Genomic DNA, 27607 nt, shown 5'->3' on the forward strand with positions numbered 1-27607 from the left:
CAATAACCTTTGACTGACTCTCTCAAATAGGAAATCTATAAGTTAGAGATATTGAACAGGCATATCAAGAAAGAAAATGAAACCCTGAAGGAAAAAAGAAAATTGGATAAAACCATTCATGATAATACAATATTGCACCTAGGGCTATGGTACAAGAAGAATAGGAAGTTGAAGAGGGAGAATAAAAACTTGAACAAAACAGTGATCAACCTTAAATACATACTTCTCATGAAGAAATCTAGGATGGCAGTCACTTCAAAGAGAAGAAAGAGAAGAAAGTTAGATGTACTAGCAGAGGTATCTAAGCAGATGCAATAGGAAAGAAGAGTTCACGTTTTTGGAAAAATTGCAGGGAAATGCAATGATTTTGCAGTGGGGGTATGTTGGACCTCAGAATTACTCTCTCCTTGACAAGTTTTCTCACTTCTTTCTCTTGTTTTCCATAAAAGACAGATCCCCATCACTGATAAATGATATATTTTGTGTCAAGGAGGACATTAAATGATTGACATGTTATACTTTTATGTTTTTGCTATTTGAAATAGGTTTTTTGAAATTAGCTATGGAATGTAGCCTATTCTACAGCTAACTGTGTGTCCCGTAGCTATTTCCATGATTGAACAGGTTACAGGTGTCAAATGAAGAAATCGGCCACATGGGCACTCTGGAATCGTCTCAACATGGATCCTATCCTAGTCACCCAACCCAGATTGATAAAAAAACTAGCTCAAGGCCACAGTCAAAGGTGGAGTCAAACGTATGAAACTTAGAAGCAATAGGACTCTTTGTCTACCCTTTCGTGGTTCATTAATAAATCCAACAGATCAGTTGAAGCACTAACTCGAATCAGCCACCTGTGTCAATAGTTCTGTGCAACCACCTTGTTCTAATTCAAGTCACCTGTAGCTGATCAAACATTTACGCAGACTGGTTGTAATACGTATAGACCACCTGTAGCTAATTTTCCTCAAAACATAGTTATGAATCTTTTCTTTTAAATACCAGTTGAACAGAACTAGAGGAAGTTCGAAGTTACTGATGTATTAAGTTTAAACTTATCAACTCTGTAATTTTGGACTTTTGTTCCTGTTTTATAATACAAAGTCGTGTGTTGACTAATGATCATTTTGAGGAGCATTTTGAATTAAGTTAGCAGCTCAACCTAGTCAGTTGCAGAGGGCCCCTGCGTTGTGTGGAGTACTAAAGAAGGTATGTTTTTGGTGATTATTTTAACATCTTTTCATTCAAACTTACAAACCCTTTGCATCATGAACTAGGTAGATAATAAGAAATTATGACAAAATCTGTAAGATTAATGTGCAAAACGAAAACACTGACAACTGTCATTTCTTATGCAGGAAAAGGGAAAAATGAAAGACTGTCATTCCAAAGAAAAAGATAGGGCCAATTTAACCGCTGTCCCTTTGGAAGGGAACCACATGAAAACAAGGCGAACCAAACTAAAACGTATCAGCCAGGGAAAGGAAATGGAGATAGCAGCTCGATGCAAGAAAGTAAAGAGATAACTGAGAGTCAACATTTTGGCGAATCCCTCAGGATCCTTTGATCCTGAGGGATCGCTACTTTAACTATTTTTGCACCTAGACATCTCCGCCTCCACCATTATAAAAAGGGGCAGCACCGTTAGCCTAGGGGATGGTCTGTGATTTTTCTATGTAACTTTTCTTGAATTTAAGACTTTGATCATCGACTCTCGTTGAGAAGTGATCTGTTGTAATTTTGTTTAAATGCATTAATACAAACTTGGTTACTATTTCATCTTTGATCCTAGAATAACCTCAAGCGGTGTGCCCCTGGAGGCTAAGGGCCCGGCCCTGGTGGAACACTTGCTCTTGTATTATTATTTTTTATTTATGCGTGGTTTTGCTTATCAGCTTTATTCGGTAATCTGGTATGTTCTGTTATTTTACATCACAGCTCTGTTATGTTTGATCTATTGAGTAATCTCACTTTCTGAGACAGAAATATCATATCGACTCTGCAATGCATTGTTATTCCTTTAAGTGCTGATATAACTGGTTTTTACAGAATACTGTTGCTGTTCAACTACAGAGTATCCGTGTTGTAACACTTATTAATTGGTATTACTGAATTCATCTTAGAGATCATATTTCCTTGCGATTGTTGAATCTATTGACGTTGTTGTTCCATTACAAAATACAGTCGTATTCCTTATAACTAAGACTGATAATTGGATTACCAAGATCAGATTACTATTAAGGTGTGTCGTGTGTTAAGTTGTTGTGCATTTGTATTTAGCTTTCAAGCGTTGTTTCATATTCCATCATTAATCAGTGTTGTTCTATTTCTGTGTGATGTTCGATTCATCCTTAAAGGTAGGGGATTGCCGTTCGATTTCTGTAGGACACGATTGTTGCATTTATTCTTGTAGACTTACGTGTTGTTGCTTATTAAACTCAGTTGCTGTTCCATTCCTTATTTGTTGTTCCGTTTCCTGTTATTTGCATTATGATTGCTTCAGTGTGTAGAATGATCAGAGATTGTAGTGGGCATTGACATTTACTGTCTGGTTCCCAGATCGATGATCTATTCCCTGATTTCCTTTGGTTCCATCAGTTTATAAAGGGATGAGTTACTGTTACTGAACCCTTGACTGATAAATTGCTTAGTTTCCTGAATGCATGGTTTAGTCTTTAAAAGTAGTTTGCTGTAAACAAGCATCCGTTTACTCTTGTATTTCTGAGCACTATGCTACTAGCATTACTCTGGAAAATGATAGCCTCAAACTAAGACACTCTTTGAAATAAAAAAACGTTCCTAGATTGACAAATTAATGTGAGGTAATTAGAGGTGAAAGAGACCCTTTTTACGACTCGACATTTTGGCGCCATTTCCAGGGAAAGAGTGTAGCCATTTGTCTCTTTTTCAGAGTAGTGTAAGAGCCTATTAGGGAAGAATTTGGGTTTAAAAATGAAAGGTAAGAACCTACGTGTGGAGCATGTAAAAGCCCTGCTCCCCTGCCCACTTTCCTGCAGATTTGTTGTTGTTTTGTTTGGGTAGAATCTAGCAGTTGATTTGTGTGCATGACTAAGCAGAAAAAGCCAGAAAAGAATTCCAAACCTCTACCCAAGCCCGAAAAAGCTAAGGGGCCAGTGATCCTTGGTCAATCAACCTTTATAGGCAAAATCTTCAAGAAAGCAGAATCTTAGCCTTCAGTAGGACCCAGAAAAGTTATTTCTAGACAGCCTACTAGTTCCCTTCAGGCCATAGGATCACCATCTGTAGCCTTTGCTGAGGTGCATAGTCAAACCAAAGAGCAAGATTTTCAAGAAATTGAAAATTCTAGCCCAAAACTATTGCAAGAAGGGAATTTTAGCAACCTTTGTGAAGGAAGAGGAGAGACAGGAGAAACTGAGGAACCAAGGTCTCCTCTTGGGGCAATTCAGCCATTAAGCAGCCCAGACAAGGGAAGTGCTGCAAAAATCATTTATAACAAAGTTGAAGAAACTCAATCTCCTCAGACATTAGGCACTCTCATTATCCTAGATAAGGGAAGTGCTATTAAAACCATTCCTGTTAAAGCCATTCCCTCTCAACCTAGGAATACCCTCCTAGATATCCCAGAAGGTTATTGGCATATATTTGACCAAATGGCCCAAAACCAGCCAAACACCCAAACCTCTACATTGCAATACCCCATCGTGGATACTGCAGCAAATGCACCTATGAAAGCAATTCCTCTTCAGCATATCCCCACATTCCACGGTCTTACATCAGAGGATCTAGATGCATTCCTATTTGAGTTCGATGTGCTGTGTAGGGGATATGACTACACCACCAACCCCCAGAAACTGAAATTATTTCCCTCTACATTAAAAGGGGCTGCTTTAAGATGGTTCATGGGACTAGGTGGTGGTGTTATAAATAACTGGGATCAAATGAAAGAATCTTTCTAAAAAATTATCAGGACTATTGCAGGTCCAGAGAACTAAAAGATGAAATATTCTAGATGGTAGCTATACCAAATGAAACATTAGAGGAGTATGTGGAACGTTTTCAGTATAATCTTCAAATATCTCCTTATGCATCACTACCTTTACCTGATAATGTGTTAAAAACAACATTAATGAGGGGAATGAAGGAAGAATGGATTGAAACTTTAAACATTATGGGAAAAGGAGATATTTATTAGGAAAACTTTGTTGACATTATTGATTTATGTATCAGGAGCTTGAGAGGCGGCACAAGACTAAAACCGGCAGAACATGATTGGTTTGTAAGAGATAATAGAATTTCGGCAGAAGGAGTATTGTGTGCAGAAATTGGAAATTTATTGGAAACTTTTAAAACTGATATACTAGGGACACTAACAACACAACTTGATATTATGCAGGCCAAACAAAAGCAAGTGGAGACAGAACAGAATTTGGCAATCTTCTATCCCCGATGTAGGAAGAAACACAGCCATAAGGAGTGTCCAGTAGATGCAGTCCAAATTTGTGCCATTTTCACAAAAGACCACCTGACGAAAAGTTGTCCCTCACTTCCCGGATTAAAAGCAGTATACAAGGAAGCAGAAGAGGAGCCAGAGTCGATGTATCTACTCAATCAGCGCCGTCAATGGCAGCCACGACAATCTGGTATGTTCTCAGACCCAACTTCTTTTTTTCAGCCTCCACAGTATCATGCTCAACAATATAATATGTGGAAAAATCAACCCCCCTTCTCTAATTGGTCATAGCAGTCATTTCCTTCATCAACCCTGTGGCCGAATCAAGCAAGCCAATCCAATTGGCCAAATTTTCCCTATGTGTTATAGACATTTTTGGGCACTGAAAACCCAAGCATAAATGTCCATAAACTAAGGGCTCCTAAGTCCCTAAAGGTGTTGTTCCAACCCCTAAAAGAACAAGGTCAACTGATTATAGCTTCTCCCAGAAGTTCTCCATGAAAAACCACTCAGAACTGGTCAAAACTGGACCATTTCACCTGCTCCATAGGCAAAGTGCGTTGCATCTCACCTGAATACACACAGTAGGTGCGTTGCATTTCAAAAATCCCTTCTATGGGGTGCGATGGGCGAGAAGAGACAAATGGCAGGGTCAATCCGCAAGGTGGAAAAGCATGGAATCTTCCAGAAACTTCTCCTGTGACACTTGCCTCTCTGAATTCGACCAGGGATGAGTAAGAGATCATCAATCTCCAAGTGGAATCAAGAACTATCAGAGGGGAGACACTAATCAAATCTCAAAAGCTGACTCACCTCCCTTGCAGACATCTATATATGGATCCCTCATCCCAGAGATCCGGAGGCTGGAATTTTGTATCTTGTAAGGAAGTGCTGCTGGTTTATTGGTGCAAAATCATAGTGTTGGGTGATCTAAGCTTTTCATGAGGTGAAGAAGGGCTTCTTGCTGAGAGGATGATGCTGGGTCAGAACAATCGGTTGTAATTCTCTTGGCTCTTTCTTGATTATCAATAAAGCTATTCAAGTTTTCCTCCACACTCTTTTATGATTTATGTTTTATGCATTTGTATGGTTAATATACATCTGATCCTATGTTGCTTACGATAATAGATCTATGTTCTTGTATAGTGTTATGCTGCTTTGATTCTACAGGTACTCTGTGAAGTTGGGTATACAAGAAAGCAAGTAGCAAAGGACTATCAGAAGAGAGAGGAATTGAGCAAGGAACCAAGCGCAAGACAGAGGTTGGTCTCCTTTATTCTTCTCTCATCTATCTTTCATAAAGGAAAACGAAAGTAGTTTTACTTTGTTTGTTTCTAAGGTAGCTACCAGCCTTAGTGGGATTAGCAGTTCTGCATAGACACTATTCCCGGTAACAAAATGGCGACTCTGCTGGGGATCGAGTAGATTTTTTGTTCATCTACATTTTTTTACTTTATAAACTTACAGACGGATCCTGAAGTCAAGACAGCTAGCCTTCGAACTGCATTTGCTATGCAAGTGCAAAGTCGATCAACACTGCTTCAGTCAATCTCCGGGTTTTTTTTATGAATTAAACAATTGATTTACAAGCTCTCTAATTTCCCTTGTGGTGGCTCTAGTAATCTCCTTAGATATACCCCTGTGATTGATTTACTGATTACCACTTGCTCGGCCAAAATCCCTGAACTGACCTGCAAACTGTGACCCAGAACCCAATCAAAGTCTCGTCCCTGGTCCAGCGTACTGTCTGTTCTGTGAACTTCAAATGCAGCGCACTTCCCGAGTGTAGTAGGTGCATTGCATTTTAGTTTCACTATGTTACAGGTGCGCTGATCAGACAAGGCCTTGTCCCTAAATTTTGGTTTCTGTGTTCACTCTTTTCAGATCTATTCAAGAGTTTTGCTGCCTGTAGTCAGTACACCTCTATTTGAAACCCCTTTCCTTGCTGATATTCCGCCTCCATTGTGCAAAGAACTGTAAATGTTTTTATGTATTTTTTGAGTCATTTTCAGTTCTTCTTTACAAATAAGTAGTGTAATTGTACTGTCGTTTCTTGATTTGAAAGTGTCGGAAGTGTCGTTTTCAGTCATAGAAGAGAATCTGATTGTTCTTGATAGTCGATTACCCTGTTACTCGTGTATTTGATTTGAATTAGTAGTTTTTCTAGTGTCGAAAGCAAGTTTTCAATTCCAAATCGCAAAGTGTTGTCATTGTCTTCATTTTGATTTTGAAAAGAAACTTGTTAGTAATTGTCGCTTTGAAAAATAATTCAGATTTGCGCATTAGCTTTCTTTTTATCATTCACATATTAAGAAAGCTGAAAAAAAATACATGCATGTGCATTTGCATTTAGACTGTTTGATTGGTTTGATTTAGGACAGTGCATATAGTGTGTGCTCTTTGCTCTTTGTTGAAAGAACACCATTTCTCTTTCTTTAGTAGCTAGGATTTTCATTGCACAAAGAAGATAAAACGACTATTTATCATCTTAGATTGCATTTTAGGAATTGTACATCTACATCACGCGGTGAACCTGAAAGGCAAATTTCTTAAGTAAGATCAACTATAAAATAAATTTAATGAATCTAACAACGCTTTGGAACCTAACGCACAACATCTAGAAGTCTAGGCTAGAGACGTATTCCGCCGTCGTAAAGCTTGGTAACTGTTGTTTTCACTGTTGGTTGGGTGATTCCTCCACTTTGAGACGATAAGTGCTAGTATGGACTTGTGCTCCCACGTACCGTCGAGTATATTTTGGGAGACCACAATAGGCTTAATCCTTTATCCATAGGAAGCCGTGTCTGTCGCCCTATCGATCGCAATGCACTGAACACAACATTTGGGAAGATTGACTGCCGTACCGTAAAAGGTATTCTGCAGTTTTGCGATTGGTTTAGTAATCCCTCTATCTAGATTTCCAGAGCAGTCCCTTTCATTCCTTTTCAGACTCCTTAACGGAAAAGGTCCATCTGAGCACTTGTCACTTCAGGCTCATTAAAAATCGAAGGCGACTAGAGTCATCTTTTGTTTTTTCTTGACTCTTTAAAATTGGAAAAACAAGTTGTGTCAAAGCATCTAAAATTTATTTTAAATGGAATAATTATCACCTTTCCTACGTTGGTCTTAGGTTGAAGAAAAATGGAGTCCACCAACCAAGGAGTTCCCCTTGGAGGAAATCCTAGTCCCTTCTCCTCTTGGGGAGATGTTGGTGCGCCCCATATGGCCACATTGTTGCTTCCAGGATTGACAATCGGCTTGCCCATATGGCTCTTCTCAACCTCCGTCATTCATAACACCACAATTCCTGAGCAATCAAGTTAGCAACTAAATGATTCCAGAGTTACCCCCCAACCCTCTACTTCGTCCAATTCTTCCTCTCCTCCTTCCTCTTTGCTTGATGAAGCTGGTAAAGCCAAAAATCAAGTACCTGAGAAGAAGAAGGAAAAGGAGAAGAAAGAGAAGAAGAAGAAGGAGCCAAAGGCAAAAAGGGGCAACCAAGCGTCGTCTAGCGAAAATCCACACACTGCACTAACCAGGCCTAAATCGCCATGTGTCATTTGCAAAGGAGACCACTATCATAGAGATTGTCCTTGCATCCCTCGGATCTTAAGGGACTGGTCTCCTTGTTTGCACAACCTGGTGTCGTCAACCTCTGATAATCATGTTGAAAATACATTGTCAACTAGTGAAAGTGAAGCCCCTGGACAAAAAGGAAAATGCAAATTTCCTTGTAAACTGTGTGAAGGCAATCACACCATCCACCATTGTCCCTTCTTAGATGAGGCTAAAGTTGTTTTAGACGACCATCCGGTTTCACCGTTACGTCTCCCTCCTGGATATCAGAAACTCTGGCCAAGTCCGTCACTAGTTGAAAATCCGGCTGACACGCCCTTGTGGTCGGCCGAAGCGTCTATCATTGAAGATAAACCATCTGAATCTATACCAGACGAAAGTCAAAAGGTCGAGGCGGTAGTTGACCCGGTCTTGCCTTCAGAGGTTCCATCTTCAGATGATACGGTCACCGAAGAGAACAAGGATGACACTTTCCAAATTCTTTTCGTAAGCACAGACTCCGATGAACATGGGGGCAGTTTACCTATTCCTTTACCACAGGAAGGAAGTTCGTCAGAGTCATACCCGGCCGTCCATTCGGTCCCACCTCCAAGCAACCTGGTTGTTTCATTTGACTGGAATCTACTAGGCAGACCCCGTTTATCGGCTAGTGTACCATTCCGAATCATTGCTCAAATATATAGAATGGTCATGGCCAGTACCATCATAGATGAAGGGGGTTCTGTGAGTATCCTTTTCTCAACTGCTTGGAAAGCGCTTTTTTCACCATCGCTTTTGCCTGAAATGAGAAATCTAACAGGCTTTGACAAAGGAACCAGTCGATCGTTAGGGATCCTTCCCGATGTGGCCATAACATTGAGAGGGAAAACCGTTCAAATAAACGTAATGGTAGTCCAAGGACCCCTGGATTATAATATACTCCTTGGACGAGACTATATTTATTGCATGGGGGCCATTGTCTCCTCACTCTTTAGAGTAATGTGTTTTCCGCACGAAGGAAGAGTGGTCAAGCTCATAGACCAACTTTCATTTCCCGGTTCACACATAGCAAATAGTCATATACCAACCCTGAATGGTCTTTTCATGCAAGGAATGTCTCATCAATCCCCAGTCCGTCCACCTGATGAGCGCGAGTGATTCGGGGGACATGACTGAAACCCAGGGGGCATGCACCCTAGTCTGCTTCGACAGGAAAACTCCAGGTATAGGGTAGGTTTCCGTGGAGGATATCTGACTAGTCTGACACTCTCGTCCGTCTAGGAAGAGGGGGTTAGACTGGAATAAGATTCCCTCGTCAATGTTATGTGAGTGGAGGCGTCTGCGCCACTCACCTTTGTCTATTTCGGTAGACATCACCGAATAAGTGTTTTGTTTGTGGTACGAATAGAACAATCTTTGGTAACCTGAAAGAGGTAGGCCTTTCCCGATAAAACAAATGTTTTGTCTGCAAATTGCGGGGTAACCTTGAAACTCTATGTCTCTATACCTGGGGGCATGCAAACCTTTTGGCATGCAAGCGAAGAGCGACCATTTATATATTTTTTGGATTGGTCGTTTTATAACTTGTATAAAGAAAGGAAGTGGGGCAAAGCTTTGAAAAAATTCCGTTTTTAGATAAGACATTCTTATTATACGACTAGATCAAGCAGTTTTAACGCGGACTTCATGCTCGTTAAAAAATAAACATAAGCAATGAGCAAATTTTCCCCCCAGCGTTTAAGCTCAATAAAAAATGAACCAATTTCCGATAAATAACCATCGTCAATGTAGTACTTCAGCCTTTAAAGCCTTGGTCGTGTTCTCATCATCACCTCCACTCTGTATTGGCCAATCATTCACCTCCACTTGATTGTTTACCCCTTTTGAGCAACAGCTACGAAGAGTGAGCTTGTTGGCCATCCTTGTGACACTGCCGTGATTGGAAAATTCCAAACCTTACCTGGAATCATCTGCTACCCGAATTTATCACTCATTCCTCAAAGACGAGTCTCCTTTAAGCTCTTTTCAACTGACTCGTAAAATATGAAAAGATTGCCGAGCCATTGGCCTCTCCAGCTCGTTAAGGTGACCGGAAGTGCTATCCCTCCTTGAGATTTTAATCTTTTTGGACCTGAGGGATTATTACACAAAAAGATCGAGCGCTTGTTTTGTTCAGCTCGTTAAAAGTACTGAAAATTCATCCCTTCTGTATTGTTTTATACTTTTTCAGACTTAAAGGATTAGATGATGAAAAAGGATTTTTGGAGTTTCCTTTACGTCCCTTTTCAGACTCTCTAAAATTGAAAAGGATCGAGTTATCTTTGTCATTAAACTCGTTAAAACCTAATAGCGACAAACTTGTCCATAACAAACAAGAACGAGTTTCACTATCGCTAGGCTCGTTAAAACATAGCGATGGGTTTGCCCGAAGGGAAAATTATAGAACAAGCATATGTTATCCTCCTCAAGCTTGACAAAGATAAAGAGGTATTGGTCAGCAATGACTGGGGAAAAATTGGGAAGAAAACTTGAAGAAACTTTGTTGGTAGCAAGTCGCTCTTGAGCATGACACTTTCACTCCGCATCCTAGTCGGGTTGGGTTGTTCCACTCACCGGTCACATCACCATGGTTCCATCACACCATCCACATTTGGGGTTAATGCTACCAATCCATCATGTCAGTGTCGCCGGTATGTTCAACAGAAGTCGCTCAAAGAATTCACCTGTGTCTCACCCACTATAATACATTTATGCTCCATTCTTTCATGACCGCCACCCTGAACCTTATATCACCAAATCGTTTTCACCTCCATTAAAATCATTTTCTCCGTTCCGTGTCATTGATGTGGGATTCATTAAGGCCCTCCTATGACGGATTGCTTCTTGTCGACATCAGCTCATTATCCAAGAAGTCGATCTAGGAACACCCCTTTCAGTACTTTGAATCTTGCATGCCTCAATGGCAAGTTTCTCACTTCCGACGACAGGTTTACATCAATGGCCTTCGACCGAAAGATTTTGCGTGGTGTTCGATGCCAAGTCCCTTATTCACACCATGTGAATTGTACTGCAGTACCTTGAGGATCATTATCATTATCTGTGACTCCTCTCACGCCTGTTAATAGCTTACATCATTGGCTGGTAATCAGGCGATGTCTTTCCATGTTCGACTCTAGAACATCTCTCACATGGATCGACTTGTACTTTGAGTGAAGATCGAACGAGATTGAAGACCCCAGATCTAGTTTCATCCATCCGGGATGCGATATATATTCAGAAAAATAAAGACATCAAATGTACATCATTGCTGCACAGATAATCATCCAATCTAAGGGATGATAGCTCTACCAGAATCATTAGTCTACACTCAGACGATTGTCTGTCTCATGTACATGAAAAATGAATTTATAAAGCTGAGCATGGGAATGCCCGCTTCAGCTAGATCATGAAAATATTATGAAGATAATGTATTGTATTGTATCTTATTACAGGTCTCCTTCCAGCTTGAAAGAACTTCGGATCCTCATGATAAAGCATTTCACCCGACATCAAAAAAGATTAACGACCTCATGCTTTAGGGGGCAACTGTTATAGAAATTTTTGGGCACTGCAACCCCAAGCATAAATGTCCATAAACTAAGGGCTCCTAAGTCCCTAAATGTGTTGTTCCAACCCCTAAAAGAACAAGGTCAAATGATTATAGCTTCTCCCAGAAGTTCTCCATGAAAAACCACTCAGAACTGGTCAAAACTGGACCATTTCACCTACTCCATAGGCAAAGTGCGTTGCATCTCACTTGAATACACAGACTAGGTGTGTTGCATTTCAAAAAGCCCTTCTATGGGGTGCGATGGGCGAGAAGAGACAAATGGCAGGGTCAATCCGCAAGGTGGAAAAGCATGGAATCTTCCAGAAACTTCTCCTGTGACACTTGCCTCTCTGAATTTGACCAGGGATGAGTAAGAGATCATCAATCTCCAAGTGGATCAAGAACTATCAGAGGGGAGACACTAATCAAATCTCAAAAGCTGACTCACCTCCCTTGCAGACATCTATATATGGATCCATCATCCCAGAGATCCGGAGGCTGGAATTTTGTATCTTGTAAGGAAGTGCTGCTGGTTTATTGGTGCAAAATCATAGTGTTGGGTGATATAAGCTTTTCATGAGGTGAAGAAGGGCTTATGCTGAGAGGATGATGCTGGGTCAGAACAATTGGTTGTAATTCTCTTGGCTCTTTCTTAATTATCAATAAAGCTATTCAAGTTTTCCTCCATACTCTTGTATGATTTATGTTTTATGCATTTGTATGGTTAATATACATCTGATCCTATATTGCTTATGATAATAGATCTATGTTCTCGTATAGTGTTATGCTGCTTTGATTCTACAAGTAATCTGTGAAGCTGGGTATACAAGAAAGCAAGTAGCAAAGGACTATCAGAAGAGAGAGGAATCGAGCAAGGAACCAAGCACAAGACAGAGGTTGGTCTCCTTTATTCTTCTCTCATCTATCTTTCATAAAGGAAAACGAAAGTAGTTTTACTTTGTTTGTTTCTAAGGTAGCTACCAGCCTTAGTGGGATTAGCAATTCTGCATAGACACTATTCCCGGTAACACTATGCCCCACCGTATTGGAAAGGTAACACATATCCAGCACAATGGACCCCTCCTACTTCACAAAATCAAGCCTGGCAGACAAACTGGCAAAGACCAATGCATCAGCCAGTAGGAACCATTCCACTCCCTCAACCTCCACTGCCAACCTTACAAAAAAACTCCCAGTCTAACCTGAGACCGCAACTCCCAGCCTAGCCCAACCCTAATCCAAATAACAGATTGGTGCAATCTGTCCAAATAGTAGAAACACCCGGAATAGGAGCCGATCTGAGGGAGTGCAATGATCTTCAGCTAAGATCTGGGCATATTATTGAAACCGAGGGAGATAAGACAATTCATGTTGAAAATCAGTTACCGAGAGAACAACCGTCACAAGAAGAGGATGTGAATAGACAACAAATTCATCATCAAGCAACCACGTCCTCTCCCCCATTCCCAGAACGATTAATCATACCTCGACCTACACAATATCTTGATTTTGACATTCTGGGAGAATTAAAAAACTTGTACATAAAAATCGCATTCCTCCATGCCATTCAAGATATCCTGATATATGCAAAGACTATCAAAGAATTCTGTGTAAAGAAACTAAGGAGGAATATAACAAACAATCCAAGAGTCCAAGTAGTTGGCACTCTATCTGACTTAATATCAAGAAAAGAAACACCCATTAAATACGAAGACCTAGGAAATCCAATAGTAACCATACAAATTTATGGTCAAACCTTCTCCAATGCCTCAGTTGATCTAGGAGCTGTAATCAATATCTTAACAACTACTACGTGCCAAAAGCTACGCATTACATCTGTAGAACCTACCTCTACTTTACTAAAACTGGCTGACTGATCTGTGCTTAGGCCAGAAGGCACACTACATGATATTATGGTATCTATTGACTCTTGGGAGTATCCGACCGATTTTCTGATAATAAATCCCAAAAACCGACTTGATGGACATCCATTGATTTTAGGTAGACCTTGGCTTGCAATTTTCGATGCTTATATTGGTTGCCGACAAGGAAATATGACCATAACCAGAGGAGAAAATATCAAGAACTTAACTTTATATCCTCCAGCGTAGCCAAGTGTCACAATAATGAAAACTAATAAGCACCCTGTATCATACCTTACTGACAACATTAGATCTCCATTAACTATACAAGAGGCACTTGATTTTAAAGATCAAACAGAAGATGATGCCATTGATAATTCTATTAGTCAAACTAAACTTAGATCCCACACACAATGTCACATGATAAAGGTAACATTCGATAACAAATTAGAAGAAGATCCTCTTAAAGATATACATGATCAAATAATACCTATTACCTCTGTTGCAAATAGTAAAATTTTGGAAATTGAACCGGGAAAGATGTTAAACATTAATGCAAACCTCGCCTCCAAACAAGAAAGGAAGCTCATCCAATTATTGAAGAGATATAAAGAAGAATTTGCATGGGACTACCCTGATATGAAAGGAATTGATCCCCAATTATGTACACATCACATTTACATAGAAAAAGATGCGAGCCCTGTTCACCAGCCTCAAAGGAGACTTAATCCTCATCTAAAAGATGTGGTAAAAGCTGAACTTCAAAAAATTTTAGATGTCAATTTCATCTACCCTATCTCCGATAGTAAATGGGTCTCTCCACTTTTGGTGGTACCAAAAAAGAATGGGAAGTGGAGAATTTGTGTGGACTACAGAGAGTTAAATAAAGCAACACAAAAAGACCACTTCCCTCTTCCATTCATTGATCAAGTGTTAGACACTTTGGCAGGAAAGAAATTCTTTTCCTTCCTTGATGGTTTCAGTGGATACAATCAGATCCAGATTGCCCCTGAAGAGCAAGACAAAACCATTTTTACTTGTCCTTGGGGAACATTTGCCTACAGAATTCTACCTTTTGGCTTACGCAATGCTCCTGCCACATTCCAAAGGGATATTCTCAGAATTTTTGCAAACTTAACAAATGAAGGACTTGAAGTATATATGGATGACTTTACACCATACGGAGATGATTTTGACCCAGCACTACATACACTGGAAAAAGTCCTACAACGCTGCATTGCTACTAGGCTTTGTTTAAGTCATGAAAAATGTTATATGATGATGACTGAAGAACTTATTCTAGGACACTATATCTCAGCAGCTGGCATTCAGGTAGACCTAGCCAAAATCCAAATAATTTTGCTAATTCCCACTCCTACCACTCAAACGGAGGTACAAAGTTTTCTTGGATTTTCTGGTTATTATAAGAGGTTTATAGAACATTTTTCACATATTGTTGCACCTTTGTATGCGCTAACAAGGAATGTTGTCTTTCTTTGGACAGAAAAATGTGAACGTGCTTTCCAAGATTTGAAGAAACTTGTGTCCATAGCCCCAGTCCTTCGAGGACCAAATTGGGAGTTTCCATTTCAAATATCATCAGATGCCTCAGATACAGCCATTAGAGCAGTGCTTGGGCAGGAAGAGGATAAGAAACCATATGCAATTTATTATATTAGCAAAAATTTATCTCCTGCTGAATTTAATTATACTGTTACTAAAAAAGAATTTCTAGCTGTAATACATGCTGTCAATAAGTTTAGGCATTACATTACTGGATATCCTATTATCTTGTATACAGATCATTCTGCCATAAAATATTTAGCAAACAAGCCTGTCACAAATGGCAGAATAACTCGATGGCTGATTTTACTGTAGGAATTTGATATTACAATCAAGGATTGACCTGGAAAATAAAATCCTGTAGCTGATTTTCTCTCGTGAATGCCAAATCCAATCGACGCAGCAGTAGTTGAAGATCAATTTCCAGATGAGCATTTGTTTGTTGTTGCCGTTAAAATGCCCTGGTATGTTAATGTTGCCAATTACCTAGCAGTAGGTAAATTACCAAAACATCTAACCCCCAATGAGTGGAAACAGATTGTTCAGCGGAGTGCTCGATTTTCTTGGATTGGGGGCTACCTGTTCCACACAGGGGCAGATATGCACATCAGGAGATGCGTCCGTGAGGATGAAATCTTTGATATTTTAAAAGCTTGTCATGACGGACCATGCAGCAGACATTTCGCCGATCGTAGAACTGGACATAAGGTGTTGCAAACAGGGTATTATTGGCCCACAATTTTCAAAGATGCAAAGAAATTCGTCCAAGCCTGTGACAGTTGCTAGAGAGCAGGACGCCCTGGTCAATCCGATGAAATGCCCTTGAACCCACAACTAGTCATTGAGCAATTCGAGCGATGGGACCTCAATTTCGTTGGACCAATTAACCCATCCTCGAACTAGAAAACATATATTTTGGTGGCCACAGAATATGTCACCAAATGGGTTGAAGCAGAGGCATTGTCGAGAGCTACAGAGGATTCTGTTATACAGTTCCTGTTCCACATATTTGTGCGCTATGGCCTTCCAAGAGATATAATTACAGATGGTGGACCACAGTTTGCTGGTAACAAAATAGCTGCAACGCTAAAAAACTATCATATCCAGCATAAAATCACTAGTCCATACCACCCACAAGCAAATGGTCAGGTAGAAAGCAACAATAAAATAATAGAAGTAATCCTAACAAAAACCATTGCGTCACATCGATGTGATTGGGTTGTAAGACTACCAAAAGCCTTGTGGACTTATACAACAACATGGAGAAGCACCACCAGCTACTCACCTTATCAATTAGTGTTTGGAAAGCAACCAATTTTTCCCATAGAATTCGAAATCCAAACATTACGAATAGCACAAGAAATTGGCTTAGATCTAACCGAGGCACAGATTAATTGATTACAGCAGATCAATGCGTTGGATGAAATTAGGCTCTCCACACTCCAAAACACCGCACTAATCCAACAGCAGCGAGCTAAATGGCATGATGCTCTCGTTGAAAACAAAGTCTTTCGCGAAGGAGACTGGGCACTCTTGTACAATTCCAGGTTTCAGGACTTTCCCGGGAAACTTCAAACTTGGTGGCTGGGGAAATACGAAATCTAGAAGGTACATGACAATGGTACTCTTACTCTAATCACTATTGATGGTTTTGGATATGCCTTCAAGGAAAATGGCCACCGAGTTCAACTTTATCACAAACCACTTACTCGGGAGTCCTTTTGCTAGCAACTACGCGAAGAATCTGATATGGAAATTTTGGGGGAGGGAGAGAAGTCCTCCTCACCTGTGATTCATTAAGTAATTCATCTCTTTTTACACTTCGTACATAATTTCTTTGTTAAATCATTTTTTGTACATATTTTTGTATTAGCACTCTGCTGTTACTTTTCGAAGCAGTAGCAATTCTATTATTTTTTGTTGTTCCTTTTTCCAAAGGGACAACATTTTCATTTTGATGTTCCTTTTCTCAAGGGACATCACCTATTGGATCAGTTATTCATTTTACTTTAATTTTGCTGTTCTTTTTTTCCCGCGTTTTTTGTTGTTCCTTTTCCAAAGGAATGACACCTTTCCTTTTTACTATTCTTTTTCCAAAGGAACAACATTTTGATTGTTTTCTATTCCTTTTCCAAAGGAACAACATTTTTTATTTTTGCTGTTCCTTTTCCAAAGGAACGACATTGGTGTTTTCTACTGTTCCTTTTCCAAAGGAACAAATTTTTTTATTTTTTGTTGTTCCTTTTCTAAAGGAACTCCATTGGTGTGTCCTGCTGTTCCTTTTCCAAAGGAACAACATTTTTTATTTTTGCTGTTCTTTTTCCAAAGGAACAACACTTTCGGTTCTTGCTGTTCCTTTTCCAAAGGAATGACACTTGCATTTTTGTTTGCTGTTCCTTGCTCAAAAGGAACACCACTTGTATTCTTTTGCTCTTCCTTTTTGAAATAACAACACCCTCATATTCCCTTTACTTATGCTTGCCCCCCTTGCTGCTCTAATTTAAGGATGCCTACTGTTCCTGTTATTTCAAGTCTTTTGGAACACAGTTATGCACTTATGCAATGGATACAAAATGACAACATACTGAAATCAGTAAATTATAAAATCGCTATTTTTACAAGAAATTTCTCTGAATTGGTAAAAGGACAGAGGGAATGACACACTGACTTATTACTTTTGTTGTCATTGTTCCACTAATTCTGATCTGATTGGTTATCTTCATCATGTTGGTTCCTTTTAAATTTTCACAATCTTCTTTGATTATTATTCAGGAATAAGAACAAAGGGTTTATATGTTCCTATTGAGATGTTAAGACTTCTTCCACCATTCCTACTCTTAAGGAGTGTTGAACCACCCTTTGTGTATAAATGGGAAAGTACTTTATGAAAGAGAAAAAGAAGAAAAAAAATGGAAAAGATGTTTTAATGACTTGTTTATATAAGTTGTCAAATGCAGGATAGGGGGTCTCATCAAGGGCCAGCTTACCATGATCATGGGGAAGAAAGTGAAGTGGCATTCCCACTATGGCCACCACACCAGGGATATGGTCCAAAAGGTACATCAAATAAAGAGCCCTTGGAATAGGAGGTCTCATCATGAGCCAGCCTGCCCACCTTTCACTCCTTCCTTGTGAATGGCATTATGGCTAACTGGTCACCAAGCCAGCATAATGGCCTACATTTTGGCATCGCACAACATTTCCTAAGCATACACAAAGGATCATGGTTCCACGGGTGAAACAAACAACTCTGCCAAGGTTATGGACACCTGTCGGTAGCAGAGCTCTGTTAATGGTATTGAAGTCACATTACTTATACACCAATAGGTAATTATTAACACCCTTCTGTCTCTTATACCTTTGTAATAAATCACATAAGAGTATGTATATTATTTCCCGAACCATTAAACACATGTAAATCTATTATTACCAATCATGACAGAAAAGTTGACAATGACCGCATGAGACTCTGTGTGCACGGCAACTGTCCTATCCTCCCAGCCTCGCATCATATCACAACAGTCTCTTATTTGTCAAGCGATTCGACTATATACCTCGATTTCGGTAACCTACTACTTTTGTAAACATGGCATGTTGCCATATGTTGTTCCTTTATGACTTTGTTCTACGGCAGATCAACATGCCACTCCTTTATTTGATGGCCGGGGACGGCCTATCACATTGCGGGGGGGAGATTAACCTCATTATTTGCTGGTTTACGTGTCAGACCTCTATTCGGGAAATTGTGTACTTGGGAATAGCAGGGCTCAACGGTATACAATTTTTTATTTTTGAATGGCTTGCTGTTCCTAAGTCATTTTCATAGTATGCTCTACACCATTAGTAAAGTTCTTTAGGATTTGAGCGAGTCCTACGTTTGTTAGTTTCTCTGTGTCTTAACAGTTTGAACAGCTTGCTGTTCCATTGTCATTTCTGAGATTTTACAAGGAAACCAAAAACATGGGAGGAAGATCGATTCAAAGAGAACCACAGATATTGACAGTCTCATATGCTACATGGGAAATCCTGGCAAGAGCAGGATGGTTAACTTACCTTAATCGTTTACAAGAGTCCAATGAGACCATAGCAATAAAATTCTTGCAGAACTTGCAAGAAGATCACTCCATAGTAAGGGGGAGACGCATAGCAGTTACCGATGACATAATTGTAGAGGTCTCAGGACTGCCAACCGTTGGACTTGTGTGGATGTTAAAGAAGGAGAGACTGCAAAAGATCATAAAAACCTTCCAGGACGAAGGCCAGAACCTGACAATTAGAGGAAAGGGGGTTATACCAGCAGCATTGGCAGAGCCGTGGATGGAATTGGCAAAGACTGTTCAGAGCTACATCACCTGTGAAGGCAGGAAAGATGTGGTAAGACCACGAAACCTTAAAATTTTAGCCATATTAAAGTAGAAACGCTCTGTAAACTTACCTGCATTTTTAAATTCATTACTTCATGATGTTGCCCGAAGCATGAAAAAGGAACAACATGTAGAATCAGTTGTAAGTCACCATGGATTGATACGGTTAATAGTTAGCCATAGCCTCACCCAGCAGGAGAGCAGCTGGGAAGAGCTAATTGCCATGATAGACGGGGGATTGACTGCGCCATCCCCAAAGCGTAAGCATGCCACCAGCACACCAGATCGCCCATTAAAACGAAAGAAATCAGTCTGATTAGCACGGATTAAGGGGAGGCTGGAAAATTCCCAAGGGGATACCAGCCAACCAGTAGAGATAGACGATTCAGGGGATGAGAAACCCCCACAATTAGAAGGAGAAGAAAATGAGAAAGGAATGCAACGGAATGAGGAAGGGAAAATGGAGGAATAAACCGAGCAACCTAGGCTGGAGGAGGAAATAGAGCAGTGTGAGGGCAGCCCATTGCAAAATCCATTAAGAGAAGATGAATTGGCCAAAATCTTGGCTAATATGGGCGAATATGCCCAACCTCTCAGCCCACCAGACCTCCATGTTCAAGAAGAACCAAAAGAACACCCTGCTCAGGATAAAAATGCACCCGAAGAATTACATGACGAGGAAGTAGAAAAGGAGAGTCAGCCTGTTCATGATGAAAGTATGACAGGAGAGAAAAGTGGTACAGAGGAGGAACAATCGGTTCCTAGCCAGACTACACCGGAAGAAATTCTGGAAGAAGAGGAGGTAGAAAAAGAAGTCACCCAGGAAATAACAGAACCAACTAAGGTTCTTACCTCTTAGCAACCTGAGCAGAGCAACGAAGAAGAACCCCAAGAAGAAAACCAGGGAATTGACTGAGATAACAGTCCAGGCTTGAGTAAACAAGCAGTTGTTCCTTCTAAGGAAATAGAAGAAATTAAGAGATTACGGAAAGAACAACAAAGACTACTGAATGTGATAGTTCAACTTCGACAACAGATCAGGATTTTGAAAATGAGGAAGAAGGTAAAAAGGACTTCGTGGGGGATACATGCAACCACTCCAGCAAAACCCCTCAAGAAAAAGGTTCGGAGGACTCGAGTCCATCTTGCTGTTCAAAACCCTGTTGAAGAGCACCCTGCTATTCCAAACCTTGTCGAGAAGCAGTCTGCTGTTTCAAACCTGGTAGAGGAGTAGTTTGCTGTTCAAAATTTGGTTGACAAGCAACCTGCTGTTCTAAACCGCGTTGAGGAGCAGTATGTTGTTCAAAATCAAAAGGAACAGCATTTAACTGTTACCCATGTTGAAGTACAAATGGATGATATATTGGCCTATGACAAAGAGGTACAGACAAAGGCACAGTCCCCTGAAGAGATACAAGCCACAAACATAAGACGACGCAATAGGAAGATTCAGGTGAACCTCCCGCTCACCACTACCATGTGGGATAGTGATCTGAGGATGGTAACCCTACAAGAGGGTTTGATGCAAGCTCAGCAAGCAGTAGAGAAATTCATAGCACAAATGGTTCCTCGGGAAAGGTATGAAGAATTACAGCATCAGCTAAGGAATGTCAATTTATCCGAAAGCCAGGCCTTTGAAGGGTGGCGAAATGAAGAAGAAAAAGTCACAAAGGTAACTCGTAGGTTAGATATAGTTATCAAGTAGATGGATACCTTATGCTCTTTGTACACTGACGTCCTAGCATGTAGATCCCCTGCTAAGAATTATGCTTTTAATGGAACGATATTTGAATTGAAAATAAAGGCTGTCAAAGCAAGCGCCCCTATAGAAATTAATACTATTGATGATTTTATAAATTGTTGTAAGCACTACGGGGTAAAGGTTCAAAGATTACTGTGTGAATTCTATTTGCATAACCTTGTGTTAGACCAGGAGACTGAACAGAACCCTAGCCCTTTTGTTAGGAATATCCAATTGCGGGCATTTATTTTGTTTGGGGTTAATAAAATTAAATGGCTTAAAGCCTATAATTCTTTCCAAAGACAAGAAAACAGATTAGACTTGTGGGTAAGAGCTGAGCCTAGGAATCCAGTGCAGTTGTGGAGGGAACATAGGAACCTCATGGGGACTCCAAGCGTGATTGAAGCATTAGGACCCATTCATACAACAATCAATCGGCAGGGAATAGAATACTTTTTCACTATTAAAGACCTTGCCATTGATGCGGCTAAATTTCGATATCAGATCTCTAATCCGAATATCCAACTCAGGGAACCATTTAATTATGAAAATTTTAAGTTAGCTGTCAACCGCTTGCACCTCTATGGCGAAATCATTTTGAGGGCAGGGCCATCCTGGTTAGGATATAGGTTCCGGAGTCCAATTATTTGGCACCCTGCACCTGGATACCAAGCCCTGTATGAGATGCCTGAGGGTCAGACAGGCCATTTTTTTGAACACCTAGTTATGCATCATGGCTGTAGACCACCACATGAGATCCCATCTCCAGCTTACTCTCTCACTGCCTTACATGTCAACTACAATGTTTTCATGAGGGCATGAAAAAGGGTAAGCAAGGGGGTGTGTGGAGTACTAAAGAAGGTATGTTTTTGGTGATTATTTTGGCATCTTTTCATTCAAACTTACAAACCCTTTGCATCATGAACTAGGTAGATAATAAGAAATTATGACAAAATCTGTAAGATTAATGTGCAAAACGAAAACACTGACAATTGTCATTTCTTATGCAGGAAAAGGGAAAAACGAAAGACTGTCGTCCCAAAGAAAAAGATAGGGCCAAGTTAACCGCTGTCCCTTTGGAAGGGAACCACATACAAACAAGGCGAACCAAATTAAAATGTATCAGCCAGGGAAAGGAAATGGAGATAGCATCTCGGTGCAAGAAAGTAAAGAGATAACTGAGAGTCAACAGTTTGGCGAATCCCTCAGGATCCTTTGATCCTGAGGGATCACTTCTTTAACTATTTTTGCACCTAGACATCTCCGCCTCCGCCATTATAAAAAGGGGCAGCACCGTTAGCCTGGCGGATGGTCTGTGATGTTTCTATGTAACTTTTCTTGAATTTAAGACTTTGATCATAGACTCTTGTTGAGAAGTGATCTATTGTAATTATGTTTAAATGCATTAATACAAACTTGGTTATTGTTTCATCTTTGATCCTGGAATAACCTCAAGTGGTGTTCCCGTGGAGGCTAAGGGCCCAGCCCTGGTGTTACAGGGAAAAGTGTCTACACAGAACTGCTTATCCCACTAAGGTGTGATAGCCACCTTAGAAACAAACAAAGTAAAGCTACTTTCATTTTTCCTTTATGAAGTATAGATGAGAGAAGAACAAAGAAGACCAACCTCTGTCTTGCGCTAATCTCCTAATTCGATTCCTCTCTCTCTTGATAGTCTTTCGCTACTTGTTCCCTTGCACGCCTAGCTTCACAGAGTACCTATAAGATCACAGTAGCATAGCACTATACAAGAACATGGATCTATAATCATAAACAATCTAGGATAAGATGTAAATTAACCATACAAATGTAGAAAACATAAATGACACAAGAGTATGGAGGAAAACTTGAATAGATTTTATTGATAAAAAAGAAAGAGCCAAGGGAGTTACAACTAGTTGTTCTGACCCAGCATCATCCTCTCAGCAAGGAAGCCCCTCTTCACCTCATACAAAGCTTAGATCACCCAACAATCTGATGTTGTCTCAAGAAACCAACAGCAATTCCTTACAATATGCAAAATTCCAGCCTCTGGATCTCTGGGATGAGGGATTCATATATAGATATCTGTAAGGGAGATGAGTCAGCTTGTGATTCGATTAGTGTCTTCCCTCTGATAGTTCTTGCTTCCACTTGGAGATTGATGATCTCTTACTCATCCTTGGTCGAATTCAGAGAGGCAAGTGTCACATGAGAAGTTTCTGGAAGATTCCATGCCTTTCCACCTTGTGGAATGACACTGCCATTTGTCACTTCTCGCCCATCGCACCCCATACAAGGGATTTTTGAAATGAAATGCACCCACACAGTGTATTTAGGTGAGATGCAACGCACTTTGCCTATGGAGCAGCTGAAATGATCATGTTTTGACCAGTTTTGAGTGGTTTTTCATGGAGAACTTCTGGGAGAAGCTGTAATCAGTTGACCTTGTTCCTTTAGGGGTTGGAACAACACTTTTAGGGACTTAGGAGCCCTTGTTTTATGGACATTTCATGCTTGGGGTTGTAGTGCCCAAAAATGTCTATAACAGTTGCCCCCTAAAGCATGAGGTCGTTAATCTTTTGATGTCGGGTGAAATGCTTTATTATGAGGATCCGAAGTTCTTTCAAGCTGGGAGGAGACCTGTAATAAGATACAATACAACACATTATCTTCATAATATTTTTCATGATCTAGCTGAGGCGGGCATTCCCATGCTTAGCTTTATAAATTCATTTTCATGTACATAGGACAGACAATCATCTGAGTGTAGACTGATGATTCTGGTAGAGCCATCATCCCTTTGATTGGATGATTATGTGTGCAGCAATGATGTCCATTTGATGTCTTTATTTCCCTGAATATATATCGCAACCCGGATGGATGAAACTAGATCCGGGGTCTTCAATCTCATTCGATCTTCACTCGAAGTACAAGTCTATCCATGTGAGAGATGTTCTGGAGTCGAACATGGAAAGACATCGCCTGATTACCAGCCAATGATGTAAGCTGTTAATAGGCGCAAGAGGAATCACCGATAATGATAATGACCCTCAAGGTACTGTAGTACAATTCACGTGGTGTAAATAAAGGACTTGGCATCGAACACCACGCAAAATCTTTCGGTCGAAGGCCATTGATGTAAGCCTGTCGCCGGAAGTGAGAAACTTGCCATTGAGGCATGCAAGCTTCAAAGTACTAAAAGGGGTGTTCCTAGATCGAATTCTTGGATAATGAGCTGATGTCGACAAGAAGCAATCCATCACAGGAGGGCCTTAATGAATCCCACATCAATGACACGGAATGGATCAAATTATTTTAATGGAGGTGAAAACGATCTGATGACATACGGTTCAGGGTGGCGGTCATGAAAGAATGGAGTGTAAATGTATTGTAGCGGGTGAGACACAGGTGAATTCTCTGAATGACTTCTCTTGAACATATCGGCGACACTGACATGATGGATTGGTAGCATTACCCCAAATGTGGATGGTGTGATGGGACCGGTGAATGAAACAACCCAACCCAACTTGGATGCGGAGTGAAAGTGTCATGTTCAAGAGCGACTTGCTACCAATAAAGTTTCTTCAAGTTTTCTTCCCAAATTTTCCCCAGTTATTGCTGACCAGTACCTCTTTATTTTTGTCAAGCTTGAGGAGGATAACATATGCTTGTTCTATAATTTGCCCTTCGGGCAAACCCATCGCTATGTTTTAACAAGCCTAGCGATAGTGAAACTCGTTCTTGTCTGCTATGGACAAGTTTGTCGCTATTAAGTTTTTAACGAGTTTAATGACAAAGATAACTCGGTCCTTTTCAATTTTAGAGAGTCTGAAAAGGAACGTAAAGGAAACTCCAAAATTCTTTTTTCGTCATCTAATCCCTTAAGTCTGAAAAAGTATAAAACAATACAGAAGGGATGAATTTTCGATACTTTTAACGAGTCGAACAAAACAAGCGCTCGATCTTTTTGTGTAATAATCCCTCAAGTCCAAAAGATTAAAATCTAAAGGAGGGATAGCACTTCCGGTCCCTTTAACGAGTTGGAGAGGCCAATGGCTCGACAATCTTTTCATATTTTACGAGCCAGTTGAAAAGAGCTTAAAGGAGACTCGTCTCTTGAGGAATGAGTGATAAAATTGGGTAGCAGCTGATTCCAGGTAAGGTTTTGAATTTTCCAATCACGGCAGTGTTACAAGGATGGCTAGTGAAATCACTCCTCGCAGCTGTTCCTCAAAAGGGGTAAGCAATCAAATGGAGGTGAATGATCGGCCAATACAGAGTGGAGGTGATGATGAGAACATGACCAAGGCTTTAAAGGCTGAAGTACTACATTCACGATGGTTATTTACCGAGAAATAGTTCATTTTTTAATGAGCTTAAACGTGGGGAGAAACATTTGCTCATGACTTATGTTTATTTTTTAACGAGCTTGAACTATGTGCTAAAACTGCTCAATTAATCCAGTCGTATAATAAGAATGTCCCATTTAAAACCACAATTTTTAGAGTTTTGCCCCACATCCTTTCTTTATGCAAGTTAGGAAACAACCAATCCTAAAAATAGATAAATGATCGCTCTTTGCTTGCACGCCAAAAGGTTTGCATGCCCCCAGGTATAAAACAGAGTTTCAAGGTCACCCTTCAAATCACTAACAAAACATTTGTTTTATCAGGAAAGGTATACCTCTTTCAGGTTACCAAGGATTGTTCTATTCACAGCACAAACAAAACACTTCTTCGGCGATGTCTACCGGAATAGACAAAGGCGAGTGGAGGAGACTACTCCACTCACATAACTTTGACAAGAGAATCTTGTTCCAGAATAACTCCCTCTTCCAATCACGGATGGGAGTACAGACCAGTCATATATCTCTCGCGGAAACCTACCCTATACCTGAAGTTTTCCTGTCGAAGCAGACCAGGATGCATGCCCCCTGGGATTCAGTCATGTCCCCCGAATCACTCGCGCTCATTAGGTGGACGGAATGGGGATTGATGAGACATTCCTTGTGTGAAAAGACCATTCAGGGATGGAATATGACTATTTTCTCTGTGTGATCCAGGAAATGAAAGCTGGTCTACGAGCTTGACCACTCTTCCTTCGTGCGGAAAACACATCACTCTAAAGAGTGATGAGATAATGGCTCCCATGCAATAAATATAGTCTCGCCCAAGGAGTATATTGTAATCCAGGGGTCCTTGAACTACCATTACATTCATGTGAACGATTTTCCCTCTCAATGTTATGGGCACATTAGGAAGGATCCCTAACGGTCGACTGGTTCCTTTGTCAAAGCCTGTTAGATTTCTCATCTCAGGAAAAAGCGATGGCGAAACAAGCACTTTCCAAGCAGTCGAGGAAAGGATACTCACAGAAGCCCCTTCATCTATGATGGTACCAGCCATAACCATTCTATATATTTGAGTAATAATTCGGAATGGTACACTAGCCGGTAAACGGGGTCTGCCTAGTTGATTCCAGTCGAAGGAAACAACTAGGTTTCTTGGAGGTGGGACCGAATAGACGACCAGGTATGACACTGACGAACTTCCTTCCTGCGGTAAAGGAACGGGTAAATTGCCCCCATGTTCATCGGAGTCTGTGCTTACGAAAAGAATTTGGACGGTGTCATCCATATTCTCTTCTGTGACTGTATCATCTGAAGATGGAACCTCTGAAGGCAAGACTGGGTCAACTGCCGCCTCGACCTTTTGACTTTCATCTAGTATGGGTTAAGATGGTTTTTCTTCAATGATAGATGCTTCAGCCGACCACCTGGGTGGGTCAGCCAGATTTTCAACTAGTGACAGACTCGGCAAGAGTTTTTTATATCCAGGAGGAAGTCGTAACGGTGAAACCGGACGATCGTCCAAAACTCTTTTAGCCTCGTCTAAGAAGGGACAATGGTGGACGGCATGATCGCCTTCGCACAGTTTACAAGGAAATCTATATTTTCCTTTTCGTCCTGGGGCTTCACTTTCACTAGTCGACAATGTGTTTTCAACATGATCATCAGAGGTTGACGACACCGGGTTGTGCAAACGAGGAGACCAGTCCCTTAAGATCCGAGGGATGCAAGGACAATCTCTATGATAGTGGTCTCCTTTGCAAATGACACATGGCGATTTAGGCCTAGTCAGTGCAGTGTGTGGATTTTCGCTAGACGACGCTTGGTTGCCCCCTTCCACTTTTGGCTCCTTCTTCTTCTTCTCTTTCTTCTTCTTTTCCTTCTTCTCCTCAGGTACTTGATTTTTGGCTTTACCAACCCCATCAAGCGAAGAAGAAGGAGGAGAGGAAGAATTGGAGGAAGTATAAGGTTGGTGGGTAACTCTGGGTTTGTCTAGTTACTGACTCGATTGTTCAGGAATTGCGATGTTCTGAACGACAGAGGTTGAGAAGAGCCATACGGGCAAGCCGATTGTCAATCCTGGAAGCGACAATGTGGCCATACGGGGCGCACCAACATCTCCCCAAGAGGAGAAGGGACTAGGATTTCCTCCAAGGGGAATTCCTTGGTTG

The sequence above is a fragment of the Pinus tabuliformis genome, chromosome 2_1, assembly GCF_031772625.1.
Source record: "Pinus tabuliformis cultivar Carrire ecotype Pingquan chromosome 2_1, CPIR1, whole genome shotgun sequence".
Taxonomy (NCBI): domain Eukaryota; kingdom Viridiplantae; phylum Streptophyta; class Pinopsida; order Pinales; family Pinaceae; genus Pinus; species Pinus tabuliformis.